Source organism: Mytilus galloprovincialis, chromosome 8 (assembly GCF_965363235.1).
Source record: "Mytilus galloprovincialis chromosome 8, xbMytGall1.hap1.1, whole genome shotgun sequence".
In the NCBI taxonomy this organism is placed as follows: Eukaryota; Metazoa; Mollusca; class Bivalvia; order Mytilida; family Mytilidae; genus Mytilus; species Mytilus galloprovincialis.
The window spans coordinates 83,645,250-83,670,332 of record NC_134845.1 but is presented as its reverse complement, the minus strand read 5'-3'; the positions used below and the strand labels follow the sequence as shown (position 1 = coordinate 83,670,332).

The 25,083-nt window shown below is 31.4% G+C and overlaps 2 long non-coding RNA genes across 2 annotated transcripts; one reads left to right on the top strand and one right to left on the bottom strand.

Annotated features, from left to right (window-relative positions):
• Positions 1–264: 264 nt before the first annotated feature.
• Positions 265–12,742, top strand: LOC143042699 (uncharacterized). Its single transcript, XR_012968095.1, has 7 exons — positions 265–465; positions 3,518–3,640; positions 4,189–4,479; positions 5,852–5,961; positions 7,056–7,239; positions 9,118–9,264; positions 10,686–12,742. It is a non-coding gene; the product is annotated as an uncharacterized LOC143042699 (long non-coding RNA).
• A 3,480-nt stretch (positions 12,743–16,222) lies between these two features.
• On the bottom strand, positions 16,223–24,045 carry LOC143043594 (uncharacterized). Its single transcript, XR_012968491.1, has 6 exons — positions 23,919–24,045; positions 22,807–23,097; positions 22,270–22,382; positions 21,126–21,306; positions 18,235–18,392; positions 16,223–17,003 (listed from the first exon to the last, which is right to left on the bottom strand). It is a non-coding gene; the product is annotated as an uncharacterized LOC143043594 (long non-coding RNA).
• Positions 24,046–25,083: the final 1,038 nt, after the last annotated feature.

Here is a 25,083-nt window from a genome sequence, read left to right as displayed (position 1 = left end):
TTTAATTATCGTACCACACACATTTTATGTTATATTTGTTGATAAAAATCTCGAGTGTTATATGTATACTTAATTTGCACTAATATAAAGTTTTAAACAGGATAAGGTTATTACGATCAAGGGCATTTATTTTTAAAATAAAATTACTATTTATGTCCGATTACTTAGAATAAAACCACGGTGGTCCATGTGGGAAACATGTTATCTCGAACTTAAGTTTGATTCTTTTAAACATGAATATAAAAAGTAAACAGCAATCAAAAACTAAGGAGATATCAAGTTTGACAGATTTATTTTAGATTTTAAAGGAAAATATTTGCTATTAAGTTCACTTGATCAAAAGCTTATATTGCAATTGCATTACGTCCGTCTATGTAAACTTAATTTTTCGTCGCCAACTTTGGGAAAAGAAATCCTTAAAGCAAGTGGATTATCTTTCACAAGGCTTCAATCGGGATTAAAAAGGTAATCCAGTAGATGTTTAGCTATTTTATAAAATTTGTCAATGTTACTAGATGTGGTCATCATCATGATCAAGACTGAAAATGAAATAAACGGATAAAATATATTTGAAGGGGCACTAGCAACGCGATATATAAAATAAATTATTTAAGTATGATTTTTTTGTTCAATAATTAATGAAAGTGAAATAGTGAAACATTAATTCGCTTTTAGAAACAAGTATGGTTCAATTTAGTTAAAATAAGCTAGGAAACATTGATGATGAATTTTTCAGTTGGAGGTGAATTATTCGACCTCACTGAATCCGTGTTCATGTGACCTTCAATTTAACCCATTAGCTAGAGATGGCTTACGCATGAATTATGCATGTTTAGTTATTCAAAGGAAAAGAATTTCAACATTGAAAGAGAAGCAAAGGTAAATAATTTAATTGACTGATTCCATCCACAAAAACTTATTCTTGTATAGGTAAGAACGATGATTACATATAATTTTAGCCTATAATATGAAACTAAACAGACCTAGAAGAATCCAATTGCACATGTTTGCTATCTATTTATGTCTAGATTTATGTTTAGATCACATATATGACCGTCTGCAGTGTTTGGAAGTCAACTCGATAGGTAATGAGATGGTGTCTAGAATAAAATTTAAATGGAGCGATGATACATATTATCGAGCCCATGCCTTGTGAATTGTTTATTTTAGACTTTTTTTTAATTTGGATGAACATTTTAGTGTGTTAGAAATCAAATATGAGTATTTGAGTTAAATCAGTGAACACGACTTCGACAGCCAATGCTCCTTTAATGTAATGTTGTCATATCTTGAAAATTACCATAAATTCAAATATCAGACAGGTAACATCAATAGATTATCGAGGTCAGCATTGGATCTAAAATTTTACAATTTTTCTCATGCATGGTTCTGGATCAAGGTCGATTATCAGCAACCTGAGGAACAACGTGTATATTATCTTTTGTTAGAACGTCACGCTATTTGTACGCGAAATACTGCACGCAAAAAGTCTCGGAACAGTTTTTACAGTAACGTATTTGAAGACGTACAGTGGCAGCCCATAATTCGGGCCCTTAATTCCTGGTTGACCAACGTTCAAGAACTTATCTCTTCGATTTCTTGTTGATTTTTCGCTTAATGGTTGTTAGAACTATTTGTCACTGTTCAGAATTTCCAACATTGTCTCTCGTGAAGAGGGACACGTAAAATGTACAAACGCGGAAATTATTGTTAATTAGACATCGAAACACATGAATCGAATGCAAGACATGTCCCTACGTAATTTAAAAAAAAAATGTTTTTCATTTATCATTTGAAACTGAAAATAGCCTTAAGAAAACAAAACATGTAGTTCTAATAAAATATCGTACATGAAGATTTAAAATTATACTGGTATTTTCCTCTTTTTGGTCTTTTTGTCTATTTTTTAGGACTAGACCATACTATTTAGGCCCGTTTTATACTAGTACATGTTCATGGAGAAATACAACTTAAATATTAGCACACAAACTCGTCAATATCATATCTGTAACAAAAAGTATGTGTCATAACGAATGAGATTTGATATAAACTCGAGTTTAATGTTTTTATAAAAACAACAAGCCTTAGACTGATTATGATTATTATTTAGATTTACAAGAGTTAACATCAAGCGCTACCCAATTCTCCTGAAGGGCCACGGTGATTGAGAGATCTAAGTAGTCGATAAACTGTGTACATGTAACTAGCCTGTCAACACTGAGGTTTTTGCGCTCGATTCCAACTTTAATTAACGAGGATTGCCACATTCCTTACCGAAAGTCAATGATTCTATCCGGGCACTCCAACAATAAAACTGACTGCCACGATACAGTACACTAGGGCTGCAAGTGGCGTTTAAAACCAATCAATCCATCAATCCATTGTCACGAGCTGTAAATCTTTTCGTCTTACCAATGCTCATGGTAAACATTGTCATTATATTCTGCGACTTGTTGATCAAGTCTATTGCGCATACCAGTAACATTGTTCCGGTGTCTTCTAGTTTCGTACCAGACATTTAAAACCTTTTAAAAGAAATTTAACAGTAATTGTTTTCTTTGTGTTATTTTCATATTCTTGGACAAATCACATATCTCCGTTGCCATCAAAGAAATGTACATAGCACTTCAAACTCTTTTTTGTAAGGGTAAGCAGCTGAGGCTGAGGCTCTTAGTATAATATATTTTGAATAACAAAAAACACATACCCTATGATATATGAGGGTCTGGAAAGTATTCTGAATTTCTTTAAGCTATATTTTTTTATTTTTTATTTATCTCATATTATTCTAAATTCGTACTATCTTTGCCCTCTCTATTCTCTATTGTTTAATTGTTTGGCCTTCTATTTCATTAGGAGATACATGTAAATATATAAATTAGACAAACAAATCAATTTGAAACATTTACGACAATAGTTGTAATCGTTTCTGTGACGTTACATCGACAACTGATTAGTTTCAGAACTTATCACGATTTACTCAGAATCTTTATCATATATTCATCTTTTTTTTCTCGACCCCTCCTTTTTTTTTCGATGTGAAACGAACAATTTCTCTCCATGCAAGAGGTAAGCATTAGGTCACCATTAGGAAGTATTTAATAGTACTTATATTGAAATTCTATAAAGTGTGAATATTAGAAAAGCAGTTAGAAGACAAGTTTTTACAATGATAGTTATCTTTTTTTATGAAAAGAATGTAACAATATATAATTCAAACCAACAATATACACCACTCCTGAAAGAAAGGCAGCTGCTTAGTTGGCTATACTGTCACTATAGTAAGAAAGATAATTATGATAACAAAATACGTTAGTGTAAAATGAATTGACATTTGCTTACATTGAATTTCGCGTACGTAATTCTGTTTTTTTTAGGTTTTGAAACACGTTTTTTTTTTTACAATTGCAGGACCATACGAAGAATGTTATTGTTGTTTATACTTTATGAGAGTAGTGTGATTTTTTAGACTGAACAACATTTGATTTTAATGAACATTGTTCTTACTAATGTTTAGATATTGGTGATTTCTAACTCATGTTCCACCACCTTCCAAGGAGTTGCACATGATAAATGAATCGGATATTAGTCATCCTGTACTGTTTGCAAACTGTCGTGCTGACTGGATTGTTGAACAAAAGTAAGCGTAAATTGAACAAAAGTAAGCGTAAATTGATGTTATTTATAGGAGGACTCATTATTTTGACTTAAACGTTAAAAGTAAGCTTGTTTTGAGTGTGTCTATGAGCTGTTGTTAAACTTATCCGTGGTTTTTACTTAAATTGACTAAAGTATCATACAAAGCATATAAGAGCTCAACAAATGAAAACCAAGCTATTGTGTTTTGTCCCGTCAAAACGGAATATCCTTTAACTTCAAAATACTGCTCCAAAACAATGGATTTCGAACGAAAAAAGTATGGTATTCACCTCAACAAATCAATTTAAAGAATAAAGATGAATTTTTCTTCAACTTTATTATGTTTTAAATTGAGTCAATCGAAGCAGATATTTACAAGTTTCGTTTAAAAGATAAATTAAAGTGTTGACCTGTATAGTCTACTTGAATTATTTCAAATATTCCTATTGATTGAGAACGTTGAAGCCGAGTTATTTAGAACTAAATAAATAAAGGTTCTCTTTAAATATTCAATGTAGCAATTAATTTTGCAACTCTAATTATTTTTAGTTTATTGGACGATTGAAGACCTTCCGTTTATTTATGGAAGAAATATGTCATTTTTCTGCAATACATCAGCAGTAGGTTCACAGAAAACTACATGGATGAAACAATCTGATGTTATTCTCCATCAAGGCCTCTCCTTTTATCCAGATAAATACTATGGAAAGGAAGTAGCTGAAGGTTCCTTTCTCACAATACAGAATATCTCAGAATCAGATTTGAATACATCATACACCTGTTTATCAGATGTTTATTCGTACGCAGCATTTGTGATGATAAACAGTTCTAATTTTATTTGTAAGCGATGTACTGTACAATGTTTTTTGCTATACAATAACTGTTTCGTGTTTCGTCTGTTGCTTTCAACACTAAATGTGTTTTTTTTTTAAATATTTCAAGGCAAAGTTTAAAAAACATTTTTACCAGTCACCAGTAACTGATAAACAAAACGAGCTTTTAAAAAAGTATTTTTAAGACCAGCTTTGTTATTCCACATAACTACATAATGTCATATGACAGCAAAGATACATCTGAATATGCAACATATACAACTTTACAATGCCATGTCCTGGTGTTTTAATGTCTATTGAAAAAACTAAAATGTTTTCACTTGAAACTTAAATCTTTGAATTCAAATGGACTCTGTTTCATTTTTAGGGAAAACATAGTATATCATGCCCCACTTGCAAACGAAATGAAAACCGGGGAACTGTGTAATCTTAATCCATCAGCTGAACTTGTGAACTGAGTCAATATTTATATTTGTATTTAGTTCCAAGTTGATGTGACCAAATACATGAAATACCTTCACCTGAAACTTTGATTTCACTTAAACCAAAACTTTATCCTGCAATGAGACTGACAAACTAACATAAACCTTTGATATTGATTTTTTTTAAAAGCTGAAAAGATGTGTGGATCCGAGAGTGCTTCCAACGCAATTTTTTCATAGAATTTACATTTCAAAAAATATTTGATAGACACTTTTTTCGAACTCTTACAGAAGTTAATTTGTATACACCCTTTGCATTAGTTTCATAAAAAAAAATGTGTCTATGAATGAGGAACTAAGTGAGCTTACAGCACAACTTTCCATGAAACATCCATTTCCAATGGCAATTATTCCTTTGTTTTTAAATAATTAATAAGCGCTAAATTCCAAATTTTCTAAGGGTAGTGCAAACCTTATGTTTGTTAAACATTTCTTTAAATCCTTGATGCAATGAAGGCAATGCCATTTGCAATTCAATTTTTATATTCAAGGAGTAATTCTCCTTTAGAAATAAAGGATCGACACTAGTATTCGAGTTTTAAAGAGCCAATGCTGAAAGAAAAAAAACCTTGATATGAGTTTCGTCTAGTCTGGCAAAAAATTGTGCATGTGAGAGCGCTTGCAAGACCTGCAATTATATGTCTCTGCCCCTCGTGGCATCGAGAGACACTAAGTTAACTAGAGATGACTTGTATTGTTTGAGATAAAATATGTGAATGCTGATTTACTCAAAGACTTTTTTAAAAGTTCATCAAAACTATCAGTGAGGGTACAATTCTAATCATTTTGTTGCAATTAAGTAATCATATTTCACATCTGAAGATTGGTTTTTTACTAGTTATCTGTTACGATTGTTGGTATTATTATAAGTAACTTGTATTTTTTCTTCTATGTAAGGTTTGCCGCAAAATATAGACATTACGTGGAACATAAGTGGTAGAAATGTCATTGCACATTTAGATATAGAAAGATTCTTTCCAGTGCCAAAATGCCGAACAATGTTTAATGTGAGTAAAACAAAATAAAGTGAAATGATTACATGGTAAGATATTTACTATTTTTATCAATGCACATGCAGAATTGGTTCTGAAGGCGGGTTATCGTGGATTTAGTTAACACAACGGATTTCAGTAATCATATGGATCATTTTAATTTTTACGCTTAGCAGCATTCTCACAAAAAAAAATTATTCTTATCAACAAAGGTGAAACATATTAAATGTATTAAATACAACTTGTAGTCGAAGATAAACTGACATGCATGCATCGTTTAAAGACGCACAAGTGCACACACATTACTTAAAAGGTCAAGATTGAGCAACATAAAACCAATAAAAAACGGTGTGTTATATCAGGAACTCCAGAAAACTCCTTTTCAACTAGAGGCACCTGTCATGTTGCTTGTGGTAAGTAGAATGTTATAGTCAAAGAAAAAAAGACGGAAGGCCGAATACGACAATACAAAGATAATGTAGTAATCTGTGACCCAAATATACAACAAGAGTCAACTGCAGCAAATGCATTAAACAGAATGTCAATCAAAATAACCCGAATGTGTGGAACCTTATTCCTTCATGGCATTTTTTTTCAAAATCTATTGTGTTTGGGTTTTTTTCTCACAATTTATTGATACATGGGCCTTGATTTTATTGCTCAGTTTTTATGAACGTACAGGTACATGCATTTGTTTACATCTGTATCAAGTAGTCGTCTGTAATGAATTGATGTTTAGTTGGTATTTAACCTCATCTTCTTAATTTTATATACATTTGTAGAAAGGCAAACAAGATTTGTAATTTTTAAGTAAGAACACATGTATGTTCAATTGATGACACAATACTCGTAATCATAAATAACACACCACTTCTTCCAATATAAAGAAGTTTCATAATTTCATGGTTTTTAACATTTGTAAAAAAATCTAGTATATCATATGCATGACCTTGAAATAGATTTAATGTTTTTAGAGCAATTTTCGTGTACTTGTTGAGCAAGAGGATTTGTATCGAAAAATCGAAAAAATCAAATGTGTTAAATTAAATATCTGCGTTTTTGGTACTAATTTTTTGTTGTTATTTCCGTCTTGTTACCATGTGTTACAGGGAGAAATTCTTAGTACAAACCAACAAGACTTAAATTATCTGCAAGGTGATTTCTTTCATGGAAAAACAAATATAACATCACAGTCTGATGCTGACCTCTGTGGTGGTAATTTGACAGTTGTTTGTATGTATGGTGGTTATTATATTGATGTTATTGGAACTAAAAACCTGCAAGATTGCAATGGTAATATTCTGTTGTAAGAAATTGTCTACGAACAACTTAAATGGTACACTGAGAAAAGAATATCAATATTAATCAATATAAGTAATTTGAAAATTCTGACTACGTTTTTGCCGTAACGTGTGGCATCATCCTAGATCAGTTCCATTCGTGACCACAATGAAACCAGAAATAGTTTTACAAATGTAGAAGTGAAACACAAATTCGTTTTTCGATTTCATTCAATATTTTTCTTACATAGTAAGCACTCATCAAATAAACTAGTCTTATATTTTGATACGGTATGCACGCTTTGCATACATTAAAACAGTGGCGCTCGAATCAAAGCGGTATTAAACCATAAATATAGCAAACAAACCTCTATTGGGTTATTATAAGGTCAAACAATTGTCCTTAATGTACATTCTAAAAGAAAGCAAAACAAAGCGCCATTCATAAACCAAATTGAATGATTGTTCATTTGAGTTTGCAAGATGTATAGACTCGACATCAAAACAAGTCGGTATTGTTAATTCAATCATTAAGAGATAGATGTTCATAGTTTGACAAAAAGCGACGCTTTCCTGTTGTAATGAACCACTGCGCTGACTCTGGTTGATGAGTAGGTGGAACGTTTTAAAAACAATGTTTGCCCTGATTCATGATATCATTGTATCCAAAAGCAGATCACATATCCTATCCTTATCCCGGTTGATTTGTATTGCAGGACCCATTTGTGTAATAATAGGAAATCTGTATTTGTCACTAGACGTAAATGTCAATCAATGAATTAACAGACATGCAGTAGCATTCACTTACCTGTCGACTGGATTTACTCTGTTTCTGGTTAATCAACCAGTCTTTGTGGCAAATTGCCAATACTCTTGTGAATACTCTTTTAAGGACAAAAAAATAAAAGTTATATGTCAGCCTAAAAAAATAAATGTTGCCTTCTTGACTGGCTAAAATTATTGTCCAGAGAGGAACATACCTACACATTACTTCAATTTCCCAAACTAAATATATCTTAAGACATTCCATATTGAAATTATTCATCAATATTCATTCTTAATATCCATATCGCTGTCATACATGCATTATAAACATGTTCTCTTATAATAAACTGGAGTACCGGCCTACTTGGTGCTTGTAGAGCTAAAATTTCCAAGGTCTGTTACGTAGTCAGGAATATGAAAGTTCTTGTCCATTCGTTTTTGATGTGGTTGGTCATTTGATTTTGCCATGTGATTATGGACTTTCCGATTATATTTTCCTCTAAGTTCAGTATTTTTGTGATTTTACTTTTCAGTACAATATAAGGACAACTAAGGATTTGAAGACTTCCAAATCACAAACTTCTAAATGTAGCCACATTGAATTTCGCTTTTTGACCAACTGATCCAAAATTGATTACCATTTTCTACGTTTCTACTTTAAACTATCTGTACAAGTTGATTATATTCGAACATGTCTTCCTCGTAATATCAATTTGTTACTATATTTTCAGTACATTTTTTTCTCAGAAGTTACTAGTAGCAGTGACCATGACTAATGACCTATATGACGTTTCGTTATTATTCTATATTTGCAATATGTGATTTAACAATCAGACAAAGATAAAGTCAAGAAGTTATTAGATAAAAAAAAAACAACTTAAAAGTCTCATATTCAGAAAGGGATCTTTCACTTTAACCTAGATTCAATATGTAGTCACTCTACTGTATTTTTCACCAAAAAAAATTCATTCAAATCAAGTAATGGAAACTGAAATGACCTCTCCCTCTCTCTCTCACCTTCGGAAACTATTTTATACACAGCTTCTTTTTGCCCGGAAACCATATTTCTGGAAGAAATTAAATTATTATAATAATACTAGTAGTATATGTTTTTTTATTATTATAGATAGAATCTCATTTCTACAAAGATCAGACTATTCTGACCTTGTCTTCGGTGCCAAAGGTGCCGTCATTAGTATATCCATTCTGTTTGTGATCCTGTGTTTGGTGGTCGTATTTCAATGCAAGAATAAGAAAAAAATGGTAATGAAAGGCAAGTATTAATGCTACAAAAAATGCAAACTCTTTAACTACGCCTTTAAACCGGCAGTTATACGAACATGTTCAGTTCAATTACAAAGTACCAAAGCCCTACATTGTATACCATCCAGACAAAAAGAATAATAACGACTTTATAAAACAAACACGTGCGTTTATGATAGGGAAAAAAGGCAATCGTGAAAATAATACTGACAATATGGGTAACGATATCGTAAGTTAAAAGCAGTTATCATTTCATCATTTCATAAATCGTACTGATTCAGTGAATTAAATATGAAAAAAGTCAGATATAAAAGAGAAGATGTGATATGATTGCCAATGGGACAAATGTCCACAAGAGACCAAAATAACACAGACATTAACAACTGTAGGTCACCGTACGGCCTTCAACAATGAGCAAAGCCCATACTGCATAGTCAGTTATAAAAGGTCCCGATATGCCGATGTAAAAAAATTCAAACGAGAAAACTAACGGCCTTCTTTATATATAAATAAAAAAAAAAAAAAAAAACCAAACACAAATATGTAACACATAAACAAACGACAACCACTTAATTACAGGCTCCTGACTTATAATAGGCACATACCTGAATAATGCGGCGGGTTAAACAGGTTAGCGGGACCCCAACCCTCCCTCTAACCATGGACATTGGTATAACAGTACAACATAAGAACGAACTTTAAAAATCAGTTGAAAAAGGCTTAACTCATTAGATGGACAATAATACAAGTGAACGTGGCCGGGTACTGGTACATCCCGACAAAAAAAAAGACACCATAAACCGATCTGATAGTACTCGCAGTTATCTGACAGCTAGTTCAAAGCCACTAACAACTAATAAAAAAACATCATGCATCTAAGGATGCCTAGTTTAACGGTATTGTACATGTATATGTTAATATACATGGTAATTGCCAATTAATTTGAGTCGGGGTCTACCTCTATGTATTTACCGTAAATGTAATAAGGTATTATTATTGGGTTTCATGTTCATCCCGTTTCATTTTCTGACCTTTAATTACATTTTAATTTGTGTTTCCTTTTTGCAAACGTTGTCTAATTTCCTTGAAGTTTTTTCTTAAACGTGTTTGCTTTTGATAGGTCGGATTGTTGATTGTGCTATGTCATCATTTATCTCGTTGGCAATGTTTAGAAAAACGACAGGACCAAGTTAATCACCTTGTGATACTTCATATGTAATGCCAACTCCATCTGAATAATTATTTGTAAATACAACTGCCCGAGTCCTGCTGTCTATAGAGGCTGGGATCCATTTATTATGTTTACCTATTTTCCCAAAGTGTAAGTTTGTGTAGCAGACATTAATTGTTAACTATACTAAATGCTTTAGCAAAGTACATTTTTGATCATGCGTCATTAAATATCAAAAAGTTCTGTATTTCACTGCACAGCTAGTTCCGAAGAAGTCCAGCCTCTGAAAGAAACAGATCTACAGGGGAAAAGTCCTGAAGACAACACGAATGTACTACATAACATATGATTACAGTTATGGAAAGGATTAAAAGGCTGAATTTTGCAAACATTCCTAAGAGTTCATCTAAACGTTATACAGTAAATAAGACCTTAAGCATGATATGATGCGAATATGTTCTTTAATAATAACAGCATTGATTATTGTAAACGTAAACAAAATTGCTAACAATCATCAAAAAGATATATCTCAAGTTGTTTTTATTAAGATATGCTATCAAAATGAAGTTTACCAATTTTAAGTAACTATAACATTATTCTATTTTTAATTAAACATGTAAAATTAAATTTCATGAATTCGATATTTCATTTCTTGAGTGCAAAATATGGGACACGTTAATTTTGATAACTCAACTCAGTACTGTTGGCTTAAATGTAAGCAATCTATTGTGGTGTAAACTAGCAATAAACCAGTGTGTTTAATATTTCGTTTTAAAGCAAAACGGAGACACTGAAACAACATTAAGCTTTTGTTAAAAATCAAATCTGTCAGTAATTTGTTTATACTTTTATTTGCAGTTAGGTAAGACCAGCAAGTCTGGTAAGAATACGTTCAATCTTAAGTCAAGTGTCAAAATGATGTATCTTTTAATAATTAAACAAAGTAAGTAATTTTTAGAACCATTCTCTGTAAGGACCAAGATAAGTGTTTAAATTTATGTTACAGATTTGTATCATTCACTTTACACACACTTCATATTTACTTATATACCTTTTATCTAGAAAGTGTAGACATTTAGGAAAATATTTGACATTTTGTTTAATTTCGCCATTTTATCTCAAAATCATATAAGTCAACCTCTGACGTTTTATTATAACTGTTTTGTAGTCAACAATTAAAATATCGCAAGGTTTAGAGTCAGGTATAGAAATGTTAAATTATCGATAATAGACTTGTAACAACCTTTTCAACTATTTGTTACTGTCTATTTGTTATGTGTTTCATTTGATTCTAAAAAGCCATTAACACGCCCTTTTTGTAGAAGGAAATGTTGATTGACTGTTTTTAAATGTCTTTACTATGTTTAGTTCATAAATTGCATTAAATGCATCATATCACTGAGGTGATAAACAGTATTTCCTTTGTTGTTGTTATAAATGAACTAAATCTTAGACAAGGTTATAAGAATTAAGTTAAATCAAGATTTGTTTATATCCAATGTTGTTAAATGTTTATCAGTAGTTAAACTCTCAGTTTCTGACTAATAAATAAAAATAGAAGTATTACTATAATTTTAAACAAAAGTCTTAAGTTCAAAGTTGATAATTTGTTGTTTATTGTTTAGATTGAAAATAAAGACAAATTTCGGAAACTATGGACAATAACAAATGTTGTCTATATATTTATAATTTTTCAGAATAAATAATACTTCTTTGATAATTGGACACTTAAGCAGGACATGCAGTACTTAATTTTACATTTACATGTTTGGTTTAATTTCTCCTAATATAAAAAAAAACCGAGACCACAGCAACATATCTTATCATAAATATAGCATGAATGTTACATTTGACGAAACATTTCACTTGTATAATTGATTGAGTGTCGAGTACTTAACGTCCAGCTGCAACTATCTCAGACGTGAACATCTTAACAACACATACAACAGGTAGGTCCGATCATAGAAGTATACTGGGTTGCATAAATTTGGACTGCCAATTGGAAAACAGGTATATTGGAATCATTTCAGCCTTGCCAAATGCTTTTTTAGTGATATTACCCCATGGCTATGTTCTTCAATTCACGGTTGTGGCGTGATCGTCACTTTGCAAAGTAGTCCACTCAAATTCATGCTAGAGACCGTCAAATCTATAAAGCCATAACAATGATTTTAAATAGATAATTTTATTATAATTTCCATGTACATGACATTTTAAATTTTACAAAATTAAAAACCAAATTTATGGCAAGTAAACATATTTTTTTTTTTTATTACTAGTCATATATATTTTATTTATTCTATTGTTATGTTTGTATTTCCTGTTTTATATTGTCACGTGTATATATTATGATTACCTTGTTTATTATTAAACACGAGTTTTATTTATTTGTTTTAAATGTTCCTTTTTTCTTCTCGGTTATTGCTACCTTGTTATTTTTGTTCAGAGACGCATGGAATAAGAGAAATCATTCTAACGAACTAAAGTATCAGATAAATCAATCAAATTCATAATGTGTACTACATGTATGAAAGACAACTCTTCATAAAAAAGACGTTAAAAGTACAGTGTTTGATTTGCATGTTTTACGACATAAAATGCAGTTTATCTTACTAAAAAGGCACAATGAAATTCATGTTGTCTTTTGCATTGATTGTTTAATACAGTTTTCTGTTATTTTTAGTTTGTTCATGTTTTTGCTGTTATGTCACTGATCTATGTTAGAAGAGGGGTGGTATCCAAAAAAAAAAATGCTTATTCTTATCATATTCTGAACGTGTCTGTCCCTAATCCCAATTCAGGAATTTGCCTTTAATTGCTATGTGGCATACTTGAGGGCGTTGATGCGATTTACAAATAGAGAATAGATAGCACCAAAAAAGATAGGAGATAAAATATATTAATACAAAAAAAGAATAGAACACAACGTTGTTCTTTATGATAAAAAAAACCAATGGTCCAAAATAATCTGAAATATAGATAAAATGGCGAATACAAACTGTATAAATTACATTTACTCTGATAAAAAAGGATGTCTAGTATAATTGCATAATAAAACAACACTTTACCAGAGGACAAATTACATAGACAGACAAACAACAGATCAACGTACGGACTTCCTTTGTACATATACCAGGTTGGTTTCACATAGAAATTGGTTAACACTTTCTCATTTCAGAGGACTTGTATAATTGACTATACAATATGAGTTTTATTCAATGTTGTAGGGCGCAAGGTTATCCGAAGCTGCTTACTTACAATGCATTTGGGTCACCCCCTTTTTTGAAAAGTTGTTTGATTTGTAATTAAACCACATCTAATTATTTTCATAGTGGTGCAGTGTTTTTTTTCATATAGTTTAATAGTCACTGTGTTTTGTTTTGTTTTTTTCCGATATGAATTGGTTTTGTCTTGCTTTAAATTGTGCTTTTATAGCTTGCACAAGGCAATTTTGTTATATATATCACTATGTATAAGACAACAAAAAAAAAAAGGTTTATGACACAACCGCTCCCCCTCCCAATACACATATAGCTCAATAGTAGTCATGAGGTAAACGTTCCAATGAAATTCAATTTCCATACTGCTTCCTATAAAATTGACAAAAATATGTAATTATGTTAATATTGTCATGTGCACATGTATGTTCTTATACATGTACATAAAATCGGAAGCCATTTCATTTTACTGATGTATATATACAAAAGTAAATGATAAACAATGATCAGCTCCCCAAAGAAGACAAAATGACACAGAAATTACAACAGTTGTGTCAGTTTAGTAAGGTTAATTTTACCTAGGCAATATCCTCATCAGTGTCTTAGCCTTACCAAACATGATAACAATAAATGAAAATTCTAGGGCACGACACTCGATGAATCATTCTTCTGTTTACCTAATATTAAATTGTGAATATTGAGATATAGCATAATCTGCTATACTTGTTTTCTTTTTAAGTTTAGAAGATGATTAATATTATCTTAACCTCTTGTGTTTATAGTATGCAGTTATGGGTGGTTTTGTAAAAAGTTGGTTTGTTGTGCTATCATTCGAAATTAAGTGCCAGGGTTTTCTTAAAGTTTTTCACAGTTGTTTAACACTATATATATTTTTTTATAAAGCATAGTTTTTATAAAGGTAGTGATTTCTTTTTATTCATTGCGTTGTACCGTAGTGTCTATCAATTGTTCTTATCGTGGTTGTCGTTATCATGGGATCAATTTCGTCTGTAACATAACCTCGTTTCTGGAATTTGTCTCTGAATAATTTAATATGTGATTATATGTCCTCTTCATTATTATATGACCGACTAAATGTTATAATTTCTCCTGTAATAAAACCATTGAATATAGGTAATTATCTGTTGGTTTTTTCGATAATATTTCATGTATTTAATATCTAAGATTTTATGTGTAATAAATCTTGTTCCTATGTACACTGTTACATCTATTGAAAAATTGAATTTAATGAGTGTATAACGTTGAAAATCTTCATAGAGTGCATTTTTTTGTAATTAATGTGTTCCATCGTTGAGCTAACGCTTGTTTAACATACTACTTTTTTATCGATAATCACTGTATATGAGTTTTTATCAGCTTTTGTAATTACTGTAATTTCTATATTTTGTCTTACTCTGGATAACCTATAATTTACGTGGTCATAAAAGATTACAGACCTCTAACCTCTATATACAAATAAGAAGATATGTTATGATTAACAATGACATAACTATACGCCAACCGGTTCCAATGAAGCAGATGAAATCCAAATAGACAACGTACAACCTTCAAAACTCAATTTTGTAAAGTCAGCTATAAACAGCCGAAACATGAAAAATATGAAACAATCCGATTCTGCGAAAAAAAAACGGACTGGCCTGGTCGTCTCAGAATTGACAAATATGTCTATCGTGACACCTCAAACAGTTGATCACTATATACATTGAAACCTAAGTGACTCTAAGTTGTATATTAAAACATCTTATTCTCGATGCTGCAATGAATATTATTATACCTTACATATAGTACAAACTATTATATTAGAGATCACTTTATCATGTGACATGGAATAATTCAGTTTATTTTCATTTAATTGCAAGGGAGGACGATTAACCCTTCAAATTTACACCAGCGATGAATAACTCTATTATTCACCGGTGAATAACCTTTTGAGTGTCTAGATTTGCACTCGAGTTATCTCCTATGAAAATGACGTCACAGACGTAGATAACATAAATTGCAGCGCTCACGTTGTAAGCACAGACGGCTCATCAAGAGACGAGAAAATAAGGCTTTTGAAAATATTAGAGTGTCAGCAGCCGATAATTTCTCTTATAAATGGTCGTTTTTAGGGCCATCAATATTTTACAAAAAGATTCTACCTTTTTTTTTACATTCGAGAAATTCCAGAAGATAAATGTATTTTCCTGAGGTGTTTTCAAATTTCAGCTTGTGTTTGTTATGTAAAAAATAAATTAAGTGTTCAAATTGCCCTTCCATTGTAAGTTCGGTATAATAAAACAATTGTGGCCCCTTATAATCGATGAATATCTAAAATTGTCAACCCTTAAAAGTTATTTCACTTCGGGCTACGCCCTCATTTGAATAACCTTCTCGTGTTGACAATTTTGGATAATCACCTTTTCAACGGACCATAATTGTATATTTTAAACCTGAAAACTGACGCATTGTTCATGTTGTTATTTATATTTTTTTGGCGCAAATGAATTATAGCATTGTGTCGAAAATAAAAGATCGGATGTTTGTCAAAATTGGCGCAAATGCAATGTGCTCAAAATTATATTCAATAACAAAGAAAAATATATACGGGAAATGCAAACGTCATAATTAGTAAATTTTTCATGTTTTTATTGTTAACGTCAATATCTATGTAAACAAAGAAATGTCACCTTCACTGGTTGTTATGTTATTATTATGAAAACTATTCTACACCAAATCAAAGAAATCGTTCCTTACAAATAAATCTCCTTTAATATATTAGGAAAGTTTTTCCAGCCGTTATTACCAGCCCGTGTAGTCAACACTTCGGTGTTGACATGAATATCAATAATGTGGTCATTTTTATAAATTTCCTGTATACAAAACTTTGATTTTTTTGAAAAAAACTAAGTATTTTCTTATCCCAGGCATAGATTACCTTAGCCGTATTTTTGCACAACTTTTTGGAATTTTGGATGCTCTTTTTCTTTTTCTTTGTACTTGTTTGGGTTTATAAATATTTTTGATTTGAGCGTCACTGAGGAGTCTTATATAGACGAAACGCGCGTCTGGCGTACTAAATTATAATCCTGGTACCTTTGATAACTGTTTCCATGAAACATGTAAAACAATTTTAAAATGATTTCTTATTTTCAAAATCGTATGTTGAAGTCTGCATTTCAGACGTTTTTAACCTTTAACAATAGTTATTCCGAAGAACCAAGCGAGAAATGATCACATACAATATAATTCTGTTACATGTCTATCAAGGAATACAGCCAAACCGATGACAATAAATATTATTCAGCATATCTTGAGAGCGAAATTTTATTGTTATGTATGTTGTAAACTCAGCAAAACCTATAAAAGATGTAATATTTATAATTATTTCACAAAACAGTTTTTCCTTTATACAATGGTCAACTACGTTTTTATACAGGTTTCTGTGTTTTTTGTTTGTAATAGTTTTATTATGGTGTTAACGCTTCATGATATTGTATTTTCCCTTACTAATACTTATTGTGTATTCATATTTTATACTGCATAAAATAAATCAATTCAACAATTTCTTCTGTATACCAATAACAATTAAGGAGGTCAAATAGTAAACCATTCAAACGCGATATAATCATACATAATACAAGTTCATATCTGTCTAGAACAGTTACTGTTTTGGCAAGGTTTACGTTACTTTCAAACTTCGAGAAAGATGTCCACGTCCAACATATATAGTATATTTAAATTGCAGTCATGTGTCTAAGATCATACTGTGTATATTTCATTGTTGCATGCTTAATGTGTTGTCATTTATATAAGTAATATACTGTTATTTGTGTAACTATTTTTTATCATTTTGTTGTATTTTGTTAAGACGGTAACAAGATATTAGAAATAATACAAATACAATTGTTTTCTAGTGAAACACGTATTTGTTTTGAGCAGTCATCTTTAAGTTTCTCAAAACATTGCGGATGAATTATTCACATGCAAGTCAATAATTCGACTTAGTTGAATCCATATGCATGTGACCTATAATTTAATTTCTTAGCTAGTAATGGGCTACGCATATTTTCATCTGTTAAAAGGAAAATAATGTCAAAATCTAAAGTTAAGCAAGGATGAACAATTTCGTTGAAAGATTCGATCCATGAACACATCATTCATATAGCCTTCAGGTAAAAAGGACGATAAACATTTTATTAAATTTAACATATATAATCTCAACAAATCTATTAGTTTATATTCAAATCACCGTCGGCCGTCTTGGAGTCCTCCAGATTGTTAATTAGATGCTTTCAAGACACAAATAATTATCTATAATTCACCCTATACCGAATAAGACTATTTACCGGATGTTTTCTTAACATGAGAAAAACGACAGCTGCCTCATATGGAACAGAATATTTTAGCAGCTGTACATATTGAACCTGTTTCTATCTCACGGTCAGTTATAGGTCGTATGCATACTATTGACCACAGTAATGCCTTGCAAGATAAAAATATATCAGTGATGTTAAATATATGTCTTTATCTATTTGATTGTTTTTGTCAAGATGAAAACTTCTTTTTTTTCCAAAACACATTATTATACCTGCATATCACAGATGTCTTTATGTTCCTGGAAGAACGCATGTTGTTGTATGCAGTAGACGAAGCACCATGTTACTCCATTACAAATAATCAAGGAAACAGTGATCAACAGCAAGGGAATAAGTATGTTACTAGTATACTGAACTCTTAAATGGTGTTCTGCAGCAACAAAAAATGTGTAATTAGCAAAGTATAATGAAGAAATGGGGAGAAAAATACAGAAAAACATTAAAGACAAAATCAAAGTGGACTTACTGTGCACTTACAATTGTGTGCCTGTTTCTGTATTGTTATGAGCTACAATGTATAACTAAAATCAGCAAAGGCCAAACGAAACAACATCTAATTTTAAAAAATTCAAAACACTTTTAGATATTTTGATACCATATTGGCCCTCAATAATGACAAAATCAGTATAAACACTTAAGAGATTTATCGCGCTGAACTGACTTAAAAAAAGTAGTACTATCAATTAACACTGCCCTTTCCAGGATCTTGATATTTGAATTTAATGGAAATCTGTATTCAAAAATTAAAGATAAAGAGACAATTTTTCATTTCCAATGGTTCATTTTTAGATGTACATGTAGACGTATCTTTGTCACCATCCTATATATCTCACTTCGTTCGATTCGTGTGGGTACTATCCTTGTGCCGATGATAACATTTAGAAACGTTTTCGGTTTGATTGTAATATCGAAAACCTTGGTGTAATAATTTTTCAGTAACACAGAGATTTCTTTCTTTAAAATCAAATAGGTGATAACATACCCACACGAATCGAACGAAGTGAGACACCTATTTGATTTTAAAGAAAGAAATCTCTGTATTACTGAAAAATTATTACACCAAGGTTTTCGATATTACAATCAAACCGAAAACGTTTCTAAATGTTATCATCGGCACAATGATAGCATTCCTAAATATAAATCAACATGCAGATATCGTATACGTTCAGATACTTCACATTAAATCTTTTATGGTAATATTATCTACAAAACACACCAATGTTGACATTTACCTCAAAAGCGAACAAAACTTTTAACAGATTTATTCAGAAGGCCTTTAGTCATGACACTGTTGTAAGGTCATTAAAGATGGCATATGTTGGTATTTATATTGATTCACTCATAGGGTCTTTGCGTCGAAAATAGACACGTTTATTCGGAAACCAGTTGTTGGCATTATACAAGTTATGTTATTCACATATATTTTATCTGCGGTATGATATTAAATCCTTCACGGGAGGGATTATGCTTGATTTTCATATGATGAAGATAATGTATTTAATCAGTATAGTTTAGGTATGGAGCTGGCTTGTCAATAACTGTTAGAAGTCCTTTGTTAATTAATTATCATTTTCATTTTCCTTATTTCTTTAGTAACCATTTCTGAAATTCTGATTTTCTCTGTGTGTTTTTGTTTGTTCTACGTTTGATAGAGGTAAGATATCTCTTAAATAAAATTAAGAATGGAAATAGGGAATGTGTCAAAGGGGACAACAACCCGACCAAGTAGCCGACAACAGCTGAAAGCCACCAATGGATCTTCAATGCAGAAAGGAATTCCTGCATCCGGAGTCGTGCTTCAGCTGGCCCTTGAACAAAAATGTATACTAATTCAGGGACAATGGACTCAATATTAAACTATATTAAAATATTAAAATGTACACAAAAAACTGAAATTAATATGTAACAAGACTAACAAACGACAGAGGCTACTGATTTGAGACATGTTTGACTCGACCGCAAAGACGCGCCTTTCCCATGTCAAGTATCTAGCTCTTGTTAGTCTTGTTTTTTTTTAATTTTAGTTTAGTTCATGTATATGTTTGGAGTAAATATTTATCAAAAGTTTTAGGATGATAATTAAGTACGCCAGACGCGCGTTTCGTCAACATCAGACTCATCAGTGACGCTCATATCAAAATATTTATAAAACCAAACAAGTACAAAGTTAAAGAGCATTGAGGATTCAAAATTCCAAAAGGTTGTGCCAAATACGGCTAAGGTAATCTATGTGACGTCCATTTGCATGAACTAGTGCACATTTTGTTTAGGGGCAAGCTGAATCCTGCCTCTGGGAACGGGATTTTCTCGTTGTGTTGAAGACCTATTAGTTTTAGGATGTTTTCTGACTTTTGGTCAGGTTGTTGTTTCGTCGACACATGCTCGATTTCCATTGTCAATTTTTATGGGGTTTTTTTTCACAAAAAAATCTAAAGATTCTTTGTTACAATTTATTAACGATATTCACAGGTATATGAACAGCAAATTTGTTGTTTATATATGAACTTATTGTAAAAGTATGTGTACGTTCTGTATTTAAAATCATATCTCATTCAAGGGTTAAAAAACAAAAAATCCAGGGTCCGATACAGGATTTAACCTCTTTTAGAACAATAGTACGATGTAAAGTTGTATTGACAATGTAAAAATGGTCTACCGAAAACTGACATATGTTGATGTAAGTAATTATAAATAGAATAAAAAACGTATTGTAAGGTTAAAACGATCCCAGACGGATAAAATGGAACAATCATGACGGGAAAGAAAAAAAAGAAATAAAAATAATTAGTTTACATTTGTCATTTCGGGGTCTGTTATAACTGAGTACGCGGGATCGGCTTTGCGCATTGTTGAAAGTTGTCCGCTGACCTATATCTGAATATTTCTGCGTCATTTGGTCTCTTTTGGAGAGTTTACTTATTGACAATCTTACCCCATTTTCTTTTTTATAATTGGCAGACAGCAACTAGTGTTGACATGGGAACACTTTTTTTACTTAAGGTAATGTATGAACTATGCTGTGTTGCAGAGGTTACTATTCTGAAACGCGTTTTAAAAAGGACATATAGTAGACTAGTTTTGTTACCATCAAAGCAATATTTACCTTTACACGGCCCCAATGCACGTGAACTGCCAATAGCTAAACTTATATTCATCAAAGTACATCTTAGTTCTAAACTGCCCCCACATATTTTTGAATGGTTAATTAATGATATATTTGCATCCTTGTAGACTATGCCTTTCCTCTTGCTATCGCTGATACAGGTCGTTGAAAAAATTCGTTTCTTGAAAAAAAATGCAATGAAAAAACATGGCATTGTATTAAAATTGTTCCGAGAAAAAAAAACATTAACATAATACAGTCTTTTGTTAACGGGAAACGAGATGATTTCAGTTTGACGTCTGCTAACTTTCTGTTAACCTGTAACAACCTTCCGAAAGGTTTTATTTCACAGCAAGTCAGATATTCCATAGATATTATTTCGTATCATGATTTCATGGAAAAATAAACTTTTGATTCCGAGTTCTGAGTTTTAAAGCAGAAGTCATATCTTTGTTAGTTTCACGGTGTAGCACAATTGTCAAAAAATATGTTCCAATTGTCGGCTTCATAATCCCGTCTTTTTTCCACAATGTGAAATTATTGACTTAGACTCATTACCAAAGTGTACATACACAATCAAAGCGATTGGTGCCACAGTTTTAGCAAGGTCTTCCTACCTCTCCGAAACACATAACATTACCATCGCTTTTCAGTGAACATCATGTCTTTAATTTACCATGTAAACTGTTGTTTGCCTATTCGTTTATATTTATGTTGTTGAAATGGCTTTTTGAGGTTGTCTTATCAATTTAAAAGTCCCTGCATCTACAAATTCGATTTGGTAAACACTTGTCATGTACAAATTGTCAGACCAGCACGTATTTCAATAAACAAATCTATAAAAACGTAATTCCTCTTTCCATTAACTGGATGATTCAAAAAGCGTCAGTTATATTTTTCAAATGCTACAATTAAATAAAAGTAAATAGGAGGTTAAAGCTCGATGCGTTAGATAATTTCAGTAAGACTATCTTTAAGTTTTAAACAGTTACCAGTTATTGACAATTGACATCTCTGTTTTCACATAAAGACGTCTAGAAAATACAACATATAAATCTAAAATTACTATAATATTAACTGACATAACATAGTTTGTATATCACACAACTCAATAGTAGGACAAACTTTCCTTATTGTATCTTACATTATGGAGTAATTCACACTTTGGCATTGGGTAGACATGTTGGACGTAAATACTAACACCAGTGTTTTTCTCTAAACTCCATGTAATGGTTGTATTTTTCAGATTTGGTATAACTACAAAGAAGATTTCGAAACTTTGATTTATAGCAACTATCAATGTAAAATGCCTAAGAGTTTTGCAGCGAAAAAAAATACAAAGTTATTAAAGACAACTATATAGATTGTACGGGTGTATGTTATGATTTATTGACCCTTGTAATCAATACAGAGTTTAAAATGTATAACTTAATGTCTTTAAAAGTAACACGATAATTTAGAATGAAGTTATAAGACCGTAGTAAAATTTAAACTATCATAAAAGATATTATAGCTTTAAATTAACATTTCTTTTTTTCTTGTTGCTCTTTTTCTCAAGTTACGGAACAGTATCAATAACCTGATCTTTACACCTAAACAATTTTTGTTCTTAAGAGTTTGAAGGATTGTATCTAATTATATGAAACAAAAATATCTGTATTATATGTTTATCTTATATTACCTATATAATTTGCCTGTTTTAATTTCAATTCAGCGTTGTAGGAAAACACATCTGAGATACAAGTATACGAAACGTTGATATCGTTAATATCTGTATGTATTATGGTCAGGAAGGAACCATTTAGAGTAGAACATTCTGTATATTTCGAAGAATAAAATACAAGACCATGGTGAACAATGACGTCCGATTCTTTCATCCACGTGACTTTGGTATCATTGACAGATGTTGTATTGCAGAACAATGTAACATTTCCTCCAATGATTATCGGTAGTCTTTCAACAGACCAAAACACTATAAGTAAATTTGTAAGAATTAAAATACAAATGTATAAAAATTGAATATTATTGAATCTATAATACATGCATCTATAGTCGTTTGTTTATATCTAAATTTGACACTGCTTTTATCAAATTTCCGTTGAATACGCATAGTTTTTTGTGAAATATGGATCAGGCATAGCTATCATATTCTAAACTTAGAATCATAGACCTGGCTATTAAAGTGAAAGTTTAGATGTAGTCTTTTTAATGGAATCTACATTACATACGTTTCAATTATCATGACATAATATGTCTTTAGTTTTATATGAACTGATAATGCGTATAGAATTGAGAATGGAAATGGGGAATGTGTCAAAGAGACAACAACCCGACCATAGAACGGACAACAGAAGATGGTCACCAATAGGTCGTCAATGCAGCGGGAAATTCCCGCACCCGGTGGTGTTCTTCAGCTGGCCCCGAAACAAACACATGCACTAGGTCAGTGATAATGAACGCCATATAAACTTCAAATTATACACAAGAAACTAAAATTTAAAAATAATAAAAGACTAACAAAGGACAGCGGCTCTTTTTGTTTGTTGTACGTATGTTCTAAAACGACATTTTAAGATAAAATAAGGACATCCTGTGTCGTATGAGTACATATGATGTCTTAAGAACGACACATGTTGTAGTTATAACACCATAATTCTTTTACGAATTCGACGTTGATTTTTTAAAAGTTAAATTGTTTAATGGTTAAGACACATTTGTAGAGTCTTAACTTGACCCTGATGTACAATTTACTGGTAGGTATGACTAATTATATATATAAACTATAATACTTACAGTTATCAGAAACAACCACATTCCATGTAGAAAAGCCTACTATGATTAAATTCCAATTCATCAATTAAAAAAGTACTATTCCCCTTTAATGCAAAATCAAAATGATATAAAACTTCTACCTATCAACATGTACAACATATTATTATGATAAACTTACACGTTCAACATATTAACTGTTTAGTCAGATATAAATAATGTTTAGTGAACGTGACTTTGCAATTTGTATACAATATACAATTATGACCCATTGAAAAGTGAAAATTGTCAACTCGAGAAAGTTAAATAACTTTTAAGGGTTGACACTTTTAAATATTCATCGCTTTTACGGGGCCACACTTTTTTTTTATACCGAACTCGCAATAGAAAGGCCTTTTGAAGCATTGAAAACACGCGTACCTTACATTATCAAACACAGGTGTAAGTTCAAGTTGACGTTGAATATACATTTGTCTTAGAAAATCCTGTTTGTACAACAAAGGTAGAATCTGTTTTTGTAAAATATTAATGGTCCTGGAAAGGACCATGTATGAGAGATTATATCATTGTCAGCAGATGCATGTCCAAAGCCTTATTTCTTCGTCTCTCGATGGTTTCATGTACCGTGAACGTTTCCATTTTGTTTATTTACTATGAGTCTGTGACATCATTTTCATGGTGGTAACTCGTTTGCAAGACAAGCAAATCAAAAGGTTAATCGCCGATGAATAATAGGGTTATTCAACGCTGGTGTAAATTTTTTGGGTTATTTGTCTTTCATTGCAATTAAATGAAAATGAACTGAATTATTCCATGTCACGTGGTAACGTGTTACCCAATAGAATTGCTTGTGATATATGTAAGGTATAACTGCGCTCTCAGTGAAATAACCTTCTCGTGTTGCCAATTTTGGATATTCATGGACTCTGTTTTATTATACCAAACTAACGGTGGAAGCTAGGGCTCTTCAAACACTTAGACTTCTATATTCTTTAGTAAAATTAACAAACACAAGCTGATGTTTGAAAATACCATTGTGTTCTAGAATTTCTCGTATTACAAAAAAGGTAGGATCTTTTTGTAAAATGATGGCCCTAAAAGGACCGTTTATGAGAGATGCAGTTTATTGGCTGCTGGAACTAGATTCAGTTCCAAAACCTTATTTCCTCGTCTCTTGATGGGCTTCAAA